This window comes from Quercus lobata, chromosome 8 (genome assembly GCF_001633185.2).
Source record: "Quercus lobata isolate SW786 chromosome 8, ValleyOak3.0 Primary Assembly, whole genome shotgun sequence".
Classification (NCBI taxonomy): domain Eukaryota; kingdom Viridiplantae; phylum Streptophyta; class Magnoliopsida; order Fagales; family Fagaceae; genus Quercus; species Quercus lobata.
This window is the reverse complement of record NC_044911.1, coordinates 24,592,274-24,603,134: the sequence shown is the minus strand read 5'-3', so window position 1 is coordinate 24,603,134 and position 10,861 is coordinate 24,592,274.

Here is a 10,861-nt window from a genome sequence, read left to right as displayed (position 1 = left end):
GCTCGGTGACCCCAAGAAAAGATAAGATAAAAGGGGCAAAACCCTCAATGGTTGGCAGGTTTTGTTCCTTCTTTGGAGTTGGCACTCCTGAATCCACGGGTGATCTTGTAATCTCTTCGATAACAACTGAAGTCAGAGGAGCTAGCGTCCTCATCCCTGGAGGAACCTTGCAATGGCGTTCTTGCAATTATTTTGTCCCAATCTTTCCTTAATCCTATTGTAATAGCACTGTGGCTAGTTCTCACTTCGGTATTTGGAGGGCATAGCCTGGCCGCCATGCAATCTTCCCTTCTTACGACCTCTCTTTTGATCCAGATAATGTCATGATTGGCTAAGCTCTAAACTTATGCCTTAAGCACTCTACAATTAAATAGGGCATGTCGGTCCCCACTATGATAGAATGAGCAAATTTCCTAATCGAATCCTAGAGCTCCTATCGATGAGATTTAGATTCGGTGTCTCAAATGTACACACTCTTCCAAAGTGTGCCCTTCAGCCCCAAAATGGTGCTCACATTTCTTGGATGGGTCAAAACCGGGTAAATGAGGACTGTCTTTAGGTTTCACAAATATTGGAGTCACTAGCTTCTTCTCCAACAGATAAGCATAAAGCTTTGCCATGGGAATGGGTAATAGAGAGAATTTTTGTGGTTCTGCCTTGGGATATCAAGGTTGATAGGGCCTTCCCCTCTGATTGAATATTTGGTAAGGTGCATGGTCTGGTTGAACTTGTTGCTGATAAGGCTGGGCATTTGAGGCTGTATAAGAAAAAATAACACCCCTTGGTCCTTTAGGCCTTTTGTCAATCATATGAACATCAGTTTCTTTCCTTTTGCGTCTGGTTGCCTTTTTCACCTGCTGTTCAATCATAGAATTCAAAGCCTTAAGATCAACTATTTTCTTGCTTCTAATACCTTCGTCAATATGCTCCTCAATAGGAATCAGGCTTGCGAAGTGAGTGACTTGGGCACTGATCATCTTCTCATAGTAAGGAGGCTTAAGGTTATCAATGAACCACTTGATCATTTCGTCTTCCATCATGGGAGGAAGCACTTGGGTGGCTACCTTATGCCACCTTTAGGCATACTCGCAAAAAGATTCCCCACTCTTCTTTTTTGTCCTCTGAAGAACTGTGCAATCAAGAGCTATCTCAGTATTGAATCGGTAATATTCCAAGAATGCATTGGCCATTGTTAAGGTCATATTTTATGTAATTGGCTAATCCTTTGACAATACTTGTATTTAGGTAGATCTAAGATGAGTTTAATACTTCAAGAAATATGTGGTTCAAAAATATCAAGTGCTCGTATTAAAAGTCATGAAGATTGGTCCAAGAAACAAGTTAAGAAAAGTTGTTTATTAAGTCTCAACAAATAACTTGACAAATGCCTACTATCGAGACTTGATGTAAAGCTCGATAGATAGCTGAACAGCAGCTTGATCTATTGAGATTTACGTTTTTCAGTTTTCCAAACCTAAAATTCGGCCTAGGATTATGTATTTGTTTAGGGTTTCTTTCTCACAACCATAGACATATATTAGGCTTATTTTAAGAGCCATCACACATGGATACATAGACCTAGAGATTTATTTTCTTTGTGAGAAGCTATTGCGTTTGTACACCATAGAGTTTTGTAACCAAGTGCTTCCAGATCTTCATTGTTGATGAAGTGAAGAACTTTGTAGCCAACAACATCATTCAACTTGCTGGAATTAGTCACGTACTGGGCTCCATGCAAAGGGTTAGTCACAGATTGGAGATTTGTGCATCAAAGGAAAGAAGGCTACTACAAGATCAAGTTCAATTGGGTATTGGAGCGAAGGTTCAACTGTAGGTTGGTATTTTGGGATAGGCTAGGGTAGTTGGTAAGATTCCTTATACTTGTAACCGCTTGATTATTGATTAGTGGATTCTTGGGACTGATGACCTTAAAATCACCCGGTGGGGTTTTTGACTTGCGACAGGTTTTCCCTATTTGTCAACAAATCACCGTGTTAATTTATTTTCTGTTGCATTTAGTTTAATTGGTGATTTGTTGGTGCCTTCAGGTTTTATATGCAATTTAACCTAATTAATCAACTTGGGTAATTGAATTAATTAACTAGGGTCAAGCTATCTTAACCCAACAACCATCTCTCTCCAGCTAAAGGTTTTTTCCAATCTCACATACCAAGTGGCTGCAGGGCCAGTTCAGCTATCAGGGAAAATCTGGCAAAGTAAAGGATGATTGTCTCCATAGGGTGCCGTCTTCCTACAGAACATGTGCAGATGGGCATAGGGATCTCCAGTGCCATCATACTTGACAAACTCGGGTGCCTTGAACTTAGTAGGCATAATGACCTAAGGGAAATTGGTCAAATTATCTAGATTGACACTTCCTTGAGCACCAGAGCCCTTTGTGATACAGATTTTCTCAGTTAGGGTCTCCACTTGATTTTTGACCTAACCGTAACTAGACTTTAAGGTTTTACCCTTAGGAGGATTCAATTCTTAGTCACCCCCTTGTGGGATGAATGGCGGTGTGGTTTATCCTTGATTTGGATCTGGTGGAGGCCAAGTCTCGTTTTCAGAATGGGGTGCAGAGCCCTCCAAAGTGGGACCAGATGAATCTTAGTTCCCTCCTATAACCAGCTATTGCATCATGCGCATCATTTCTACCATCTGCTCTTTTAGGAGAGCGATCTTATGAGTGTTTTGTAGGAAAACATAATTTGTATCGCATACAAAACATACGCAACGAAAAATTAACGGATCTACTTCATTCGCAATTGATAACATGTACTATGTAAATTTCAGAATTTAAGAACAAGGGAGCGTACCTTAGTGCGGTGAAATTCAAAACCAAACATTAGAAATACTCGGGAACACTTTTAATCTTCACTCCAATTCCATGTATGCCCAAGAAGTGTAGCCTCTCAATCAAATTATATGTATTTGTTCAAGGGAGAATAAGAGAATGGCTTACACTCACATACACACTATTTCATTCTCTTACAAAATTTTGTATGTTTCTCTCCTTATATATAACTGATTATCTAATTGGGCTTAAGTATGTGGCTTGGAGTGGGACCAAAATGGACAAATAAGACACTAGCTCCAATGAGTTTTGGGCCTTTTTGCCAACTCTTGACAAGCCCAAAATTATAATTAATTATATTTAATATCACTATATAAATATAATTGCACTCTAAACCTTATTAATAAATTATATCCCAAGACTTTATTATACATATAACCCCTTCATTAAAATATTCGTAGTAATACAAAATCATGAAAGTTCACTGCCACTTTGAAGATTACTACATCTTAATCCTTGAGTACTCAATTTAATTCTTTAAGTTATTAATCATATATTTATGAAATCCAATTTCATAAATATATACTTTAGTAACTCCTTACTAAAGTGGTTAGGCCTAACACTCTAAGTAACCAAACTCATTAAACTTATCTCAAGGGGATATTTTATATCTCCGTTAAGAGATTATGAATTCTATCTTGAGAATATATGTTCATTCAACACTAAATATGGCTATCCAACATACTGAGGTTTTGATCATAACTTTAGATATCACTTCTAATATATCAAAGCAACCTATACTTCAAGATCAGGTTCATTATTCTCTTAGGATTAAGAGTTGATGTAAATAGAAGATGTGAGATTTATTATTCATTTGACAGTCGTTAGTAGAATAATAAATCTCACAACGGTCCAGTTTAATATGTCGTAACACTTAAAACATATCAAAATATCAATTAGAAGTCTCCACTTCCATGATCAAGACAAATTATCTTATTTGATATGTTATAGTCTTCACAGATGAAATGCCCAATTTCATCACCGACTACGAACTGAAATTCTAAGTTTACAAAGAACTTGTGATTTATATCTTCTGTGACTAAATCACATAAATCACATACTATACATCTCATGGACTATATGATAATGTCCAAATATTCATGTTACCATTATTTTAGATAATAATAAAACAACTTTATTAATCACAACATAATGTCATACATAGCATCATACAATAGGATTTAAAGGGCACATATCCTAACATGTTTTCCTCGATAGGGGAAGGACTACTAGTAGACATCTCTTTAGTGTGAGACCTAGTGATGATAGGATCATGGTGTGATGGTAACTTAGACTGTTTCCTTTGAGCAATCTTTTCCCTTTATAATCCTGGAAAGGAAAAGAACGGGATAGAAAAGAAATGGGGTACATTTGAAAATTTGACAATATGGAAACAAAAAGCAAAGACATAGGTAGTTTAGGTTCTTGCTCATTTAAAATGCACCTATCATTTTTGAGAACATTGGCTTAAACCCTTGAGCGAGTTTTTATCATGGTGAGTTTCTATAGTGATGCAGAATTAAGGCACAAGCTTGGCAAGTAATCGGAACTTTCATACCATGCTTGAAATTGCAGGATGGACCCTTCTCTTTTGATTACTTGGAAAGTAATGCTTTTACAAAACTTGGCTTTTTACAATGGCCCCAAATCATGGGCTACAGACAATGGCTCCAACAGTGGGCCTTTTACAATACAAGGAAATTCCAATTTACAATGAAGAGGCTTCATTTTGAATGGCTTTGCCTTCTCGGAGAAGATTGTGAACTTTGGCAATGTCCTTCTTGGTGCGGAGTTCTGGCAACTTGCCACTAATTTTATCTGTACACATTTACATGACAGAGCCATTAGTGTATGCATGCATGCCCTTGTAGGGTTGGAAACCCTTAGGGATTGGGCATGATCTAATGTGTAAGCAACAAGGTTGCTTTTCCCTAGAGTTTAATAATAGATGCTGTGTAAATAGGATAGATAGAACCTGGAGTAAAGCACAACTCTTTGACGCAAGCAAGAGGACAAACTTGCAAAAGGAAATGGGACACTTTCCCTTTGACTCATTTTGAAAGCAACCTATAAAGGATATCCTACCCTAGGCTTGGATGTTCACTCGGGTTTGGCTCTTCCTAGTCCTCATGGGTTTTGACTTAGTCTAGGCCAACTATATGAGACATGGCTTAACTGGTAAGTTGGTACTATTCTTAGAGGGGACCTCGATCATCTAATCCTTCCCTTCATAGAAGTTGTGGGATAGAGAAGATCAAAGGGGGCCTTTTCAGCTACTCATGTCCAACCATGGACCCAAAAGTGCCAACAAATCAGCACCCAATAACTATATATGGTTTGCGCATCAAGTGGTAACCATAAAGCACTGAGCCCGGGTTCGACTCAAAATGAACGGTGATGTCATGCATTTTGAAATGAAAGGGGAAAGACTTTCCAAGCACAACCGATATATGCATAGATAAAGGTGTAGTAGAAATTAAATCTTACTACCCTAGGTTCGCACATGTGAAGGAAACCTGTAAAGCGTGCTTTAGGAAAGTAGTAAAGCCTCACACATACAAAAATACCTCAAAGCTAGTTTTTGGAAAACCATTAAAAAATCATTTTTGGAAAATATTTTTGAAGTTTGAAAATAGTTTACTAGGATATAGTAAAAGCAGTTTTCAAAAGGAAAGCCCCGGAGGCTAATGCCAATTTCAATGCTTTCGAAGGCCAATATCTAAAGATTAGGATCTTATCAAAAGCTCTAGAGGCTAAACTCTCTAAGTATCCCAGTGGAGTCGCTAGTCTGTCGATGCCTCGTGGCTACCTGACCACCTATCGTGGTGAAGCTCGCACACTTTTCTTTCCTTTCAATGCGAGAGGAATACGGAGGTGTGTCATACCTCAGGTGTGTGACTAGAATTTGAGTCGATTTTAAGGAAATTACCAAGGGTAAGTGAAGTCGCCACCAATCATTGGGTTTTTCTAAGGTGTGATTAGTCACTTGACTCTATTTGATTTTATTACTGATCTTATATTATAAAAAAGAGCATGTTTCCTAATCTAATGTGGATGGATTAAAAAAATCTTGATTCTTGAGTTCAAAGTTTGGTTATGTATGAGGAAGGTGTTAGGCACCCCATAATGCCTATCCGTATACAATCCTTTGTTTTGATAAAATCATAATTTAAGGACATTGGCAGTTGAAAATGAGCTATTGGCATTAGCTTTTAGGGCTTTGAACGTATTGGGCTTTGAGGTTTGGTTTTGGAATGGATGTAGTCTTGATCAAAGTTTTCCTAGTGCATTTGGAATCGACACCAAATTTCCATAGCAAAAATTTGGCAGCATTTCGCCTTATTTTCGCTGCGAAAATCCCGCAACACTTCGCCTCACATGCATCATAGCACACAAAACGCTATTCTCACCAAGCTTTCACTATGAGAATATGGCAACAGGGTGCCTCATTTTCACAATGAAAATCTGGCAGAGTTTCACGTTTGGTGTGCTATGGCGCACTAACAGGGTTTTGCGTCTGTGTATATAGCATGTCTTGATGCATGTCACATACAAGGGGAAACCAATGTCACTTAGGTGGCATGGATCAAGACAATCATACCATGATGATCGTGCACACAATATAGTATGAATACGCACCTACAGCAATCTCCTTGAGTGCTTACCCACACTACAAGGTCAAGAGCACTTGTGATCAATAAGGGTCACTCGTGTAACCACAAGTGTCCGTCATACAAAGTGCACAATCATCCATACATGCACAAGCATATATATATATATATACATCATGCACAATGCTGACATGTAGGGCAAGAAAATAAAACAGACATTGCCAATGTTCCTAGGGTATGGTCTAGCAAGGTATAGGAAATGTAAAACAGACATTGCCATACCAAGGGAACGCAGCCAAAGCAAAGGGTAGGGAAAGTAAAGGGTACAAGGAGAGGAGAAACACTAATACATGCTCTAGAGAAGAGACTAAGAGAGAGAGAAAGAAAAAGAGAAAACCACTCAGGAGGGGCTAAGCCCTCTAATCTACTAAACATTGCCCTTTGCGGGCTTGCATCTTCTTGTTTACATCCTTGCCATTTTTGCTTGCACCTAGGAGGTCACACCTTCGCTTCAAGTGTCTATGCTCTATACCTGTACATGCAAAGACAAAAGAAATAAGGCCAGCAGACAGACAAGCAAGGGAATAAATTGAAGGAAAAGCATGCTAAGTGACAAAGTGACAAAAAAGAGCCAAATGTGGGAAAACAAAGCATGCTAAGCATATGAAGGGGCAAACAAGCATGTTATCAAACAAAAGAGGATGTTCTAGGAGGACAAATGTAGGTCTGGATCGAGGGTCCATAGTTCCATTGGATTGAAATATGGACAACACATAGACTCATGCATGAACATATAGGCAAGCGTGCAAAGATGTAAAGAAAGCAAAACGGGTGGCACCAAGCAAGCAAGGCAAGCATATAAACATCACACGGAGTGGAGAAAGGTGTGAATCAAGCACACCAACACCACGGAGGTGTATCTTGCAATTGGTTACATCTAAACAAGCCCTAGTAGGGACGAATGCAAACACACAAGCAAGTGGCCTCAAAGACCAACAATCACAAACCCCTAAAGGGTAAAAAGCATGGCAAAGCCTAGATCTAGACAGGCAAGCATTGACATAAAGCATAGAAGTAAGCAAGCAAACATAGACATGCATAAAGGAAATGATCCAAACCCTTTGATATAGGCCTAGGTGTACGAGTGTAGGCCTAGACCACAGGATCTATATCTACACCCCACCAATAAGAGCCAAAACACAAGAAAGAGATGCCAAGAAACAAAAGGGCAATAGAAGCACATGGCATAGCAACCAACATATAGATCTAGACACATAAGCATGGCATGGAGCACATAAACACATGGATCTAGGCATAGGCATGACACAGGGCCTGTAAACATGGAAAAGAACACATAGGAATGTAGATATAAACATAAACACGGCAAAGAACACATAGGAATGTAGATTTAAGCATAAACATAGCAAGGAGCCTAAAAGTGTATGGATCTAAGCACAAACATTGAATTTAGACATATCCTAGCCTAAGAAGGCTAGGCCAACAATATCAAAGCGATAAACCATGACAAAAAGCAAGGAAACATGCTAAAAGAAAAATAAAGCAAGAACATACCAGGAAAAGCAATAAAGCATATTATTGAACAAGAAAAAGCTACAAAAAGAAAAGGGTGTGGATTGTAGCTAAAAAGCTACATCCACACCCCTAAACCTCAAATCCAAGGTATGGAACCAAGGAAAGGAAGATTGAGTGCAAGATTACTACCTTGTGATTGTGGAGAAAAGAGAAGAATCAAGGGTGTTTGGATGTGTTTGGGAGAGAAATTAAAAAGAAGAGAGAGAGGATCTACCTAGAAAACTGCCTCAAATCTTCTTCTTTTTTAAAAATGAAGGGTCTGGAAGAATTTAGAGTGGACTTCTAACCCTTTAGCTTCTCGTAGCCATATAATGTGTGCTAGCCAATGCCGATAGCCACATAAGGGCCATTAGCCACCTCTACTGACATCAGCAGTTTCGGCTTTATCTGGTTTAGTTTTGGACGCGTATTTGAAGGTATTCCTTACTAGGATTGAGCTAATCTTGGTGTCTCTAGAAAGCACTAGATTTCTAATATCCAAAACACTAAATAAATTGAAAATCGACGATCGAATCAAAAGTTATGGCCTCGGGAAGCATGCAGACGCGCTTTACACAGTTTTGAGATATCTCAACCATTCTAACTCCGATTTCGACCCATGAATATTCATTGGAAAGGGAATTTGATAATCTTCGCGATGGCACTAGTCCCAACCTGCTCTAATGGTCAGATCAAAATTTGGGTTTTTGGTGCCCAGAGTTATCATTGGGTCAAACTTGGTCAAAGTTGACAAAAATCTCCGAGTGGCTTGGGTTTGATGTAAAAGCATGAAAAATGATATTTCGGGTGGACGTTGACCTCTTTTGACTTTTGGTAAACCCAGGGTTGACTAAGGGCATTTTGGTCGAAAAGGCACTTCGAGTGCTTCGAGGACCGAACGGGTTGCACCACGTCAATCTAGCTATTTCCACAACCCCATAAAGAAAAGATAATATTTCTAAAATTTTCAGAGTCCAACACGTAAATCAAGAGCAGACAAAATACGGTATCTATAGTTTTATATAGTTGAAAAATGGGGATTTCCTAGTTTCTGGAACCCTATCATGCGTGCACAAGCCTGTGTATGCGTATGCATGCATAGGACATGCACATGCATCTTTGGACATGCGTGTGCGTACACGCATATGTGTACGCATGCCCTAGGATTTCTTGGCCTTAATTTTCCAAAAATACCTTTATTTAGTTCATAAAAAAGTTATATTTTTCCAATAACACTTTCCTCAAGTCAATTTTAATCTAATCGAGCCCTAAACTAACCTTAGGCTTTAGAATTCCAACATCATTAGGGAACAGGGGCCCGAGTCTTAAGGGGTACAAAATGCGGTGTCTACATGACCCACCTCTCTTCCTATGCATCGGATAATCTCCCTATAGTTCTTCAAACTTAGAGTTATTGGAAGAATAGATCAAATGGAAGAAGAGGTTTAAATTTGAAGAAGCTTGGCTGCTATGGGAGGATTGTGAAAATGTAATCAAAGATGCTTGGAATACAAATGGAAGTGGTATGCACGGGTTAGCTCTAATTAAACAGAAGATTGATGCTTGTGGTATGGAGTGAAGGGCTTTGGGATCCTCAAAAACCAACCCAAATACTAAAGAGATTTAGCAGCTTCAACACTGGATTGAGAAGTTAAATGTTGTAGAGGTCATTGAGGAATCTAGAGCAAAATATTTGGGAGAAAAACCTTGGACGACTTACTGTTGAAGCAGGAGATATTCTAGGCATAGAGATATAGAATTTCTTCGCTTAAAAATGGGGACAAAAACACAAAATTCTTTCATTCCAAAGCATCACAACGAAGGTAGTGAAATCACATATAGGGGATAAAAAATTCGACTGAGAATTGGGTTGAAGAAGTCGAAAATTTTAAAGAATCCTTAAACAGGACATCGTATGAGTTTCTCTATAGCTTAAGACCACATACGTGGCTGAAAGTTAGATAGTTTTTTTTTTCCCCTATATGGCAGTTGATGTCATGGAAACTATAAGAAAACAAACACGTTGCTTTCTAAATGAAAAGAGAAACTAAACCCGTTAGTTTTAGAATGAAAACCTCGAATCCACAAGGGGTCCCTTGAATCCACAAGTTAATAGGATTCAGGAATCCACCAGAGAGAGAAATAGACAAAGTTTGTATTTTTTATAAATCTGAAAACTCCATTTCCTTGGAGGCTACAATATGTTTTAATAGCAAAAGAAAACCTAGGGTAGCTAGGAAAATGCCAAGAAACCCTAATTCGCACTAATCATGTAATTAGGTAGCAAAATAGTAATTTTTACCAAAAAATAGCAAAATTGAAATAATTGCGGAAATTGAAAATACTGTCTCTAAGAGACGTCCCAAAACAAATGAGACCTTATTTTGACTTTTAAACTAAAAGTTATTAAGGAAAACAAATATTACTATAAATAGCAAAAATACTATTTCATGCAAAAACACTATAAATAGTGAACAAATATTAAAAAATCTCTTCGACCTACCAAATTTCATGCAAGCACTGTTGCCTCGATGGCCTCTACTAGCACCCCCCCCCCCCCCATTTGATCTTGCGCTATGACTTCCAACGCCTTTGCTACTCCAGGAAGGCATGTGCTATCTACTCTACATTAGTCTCCCCCACTTAGAAAGAACTCAACCTCAAGTTCCCACTATCTGGCTTATTAGAAGGATGATAATCATACAAGTTAGCAACATTGAAGGTAGAAGAAATATTTAAATGCCAAATAAAATTTTTATTATTATTTTGTTAGCTACGTCAACATTTACTATGCAAATAATGCACTCCATCTACCTTGTAT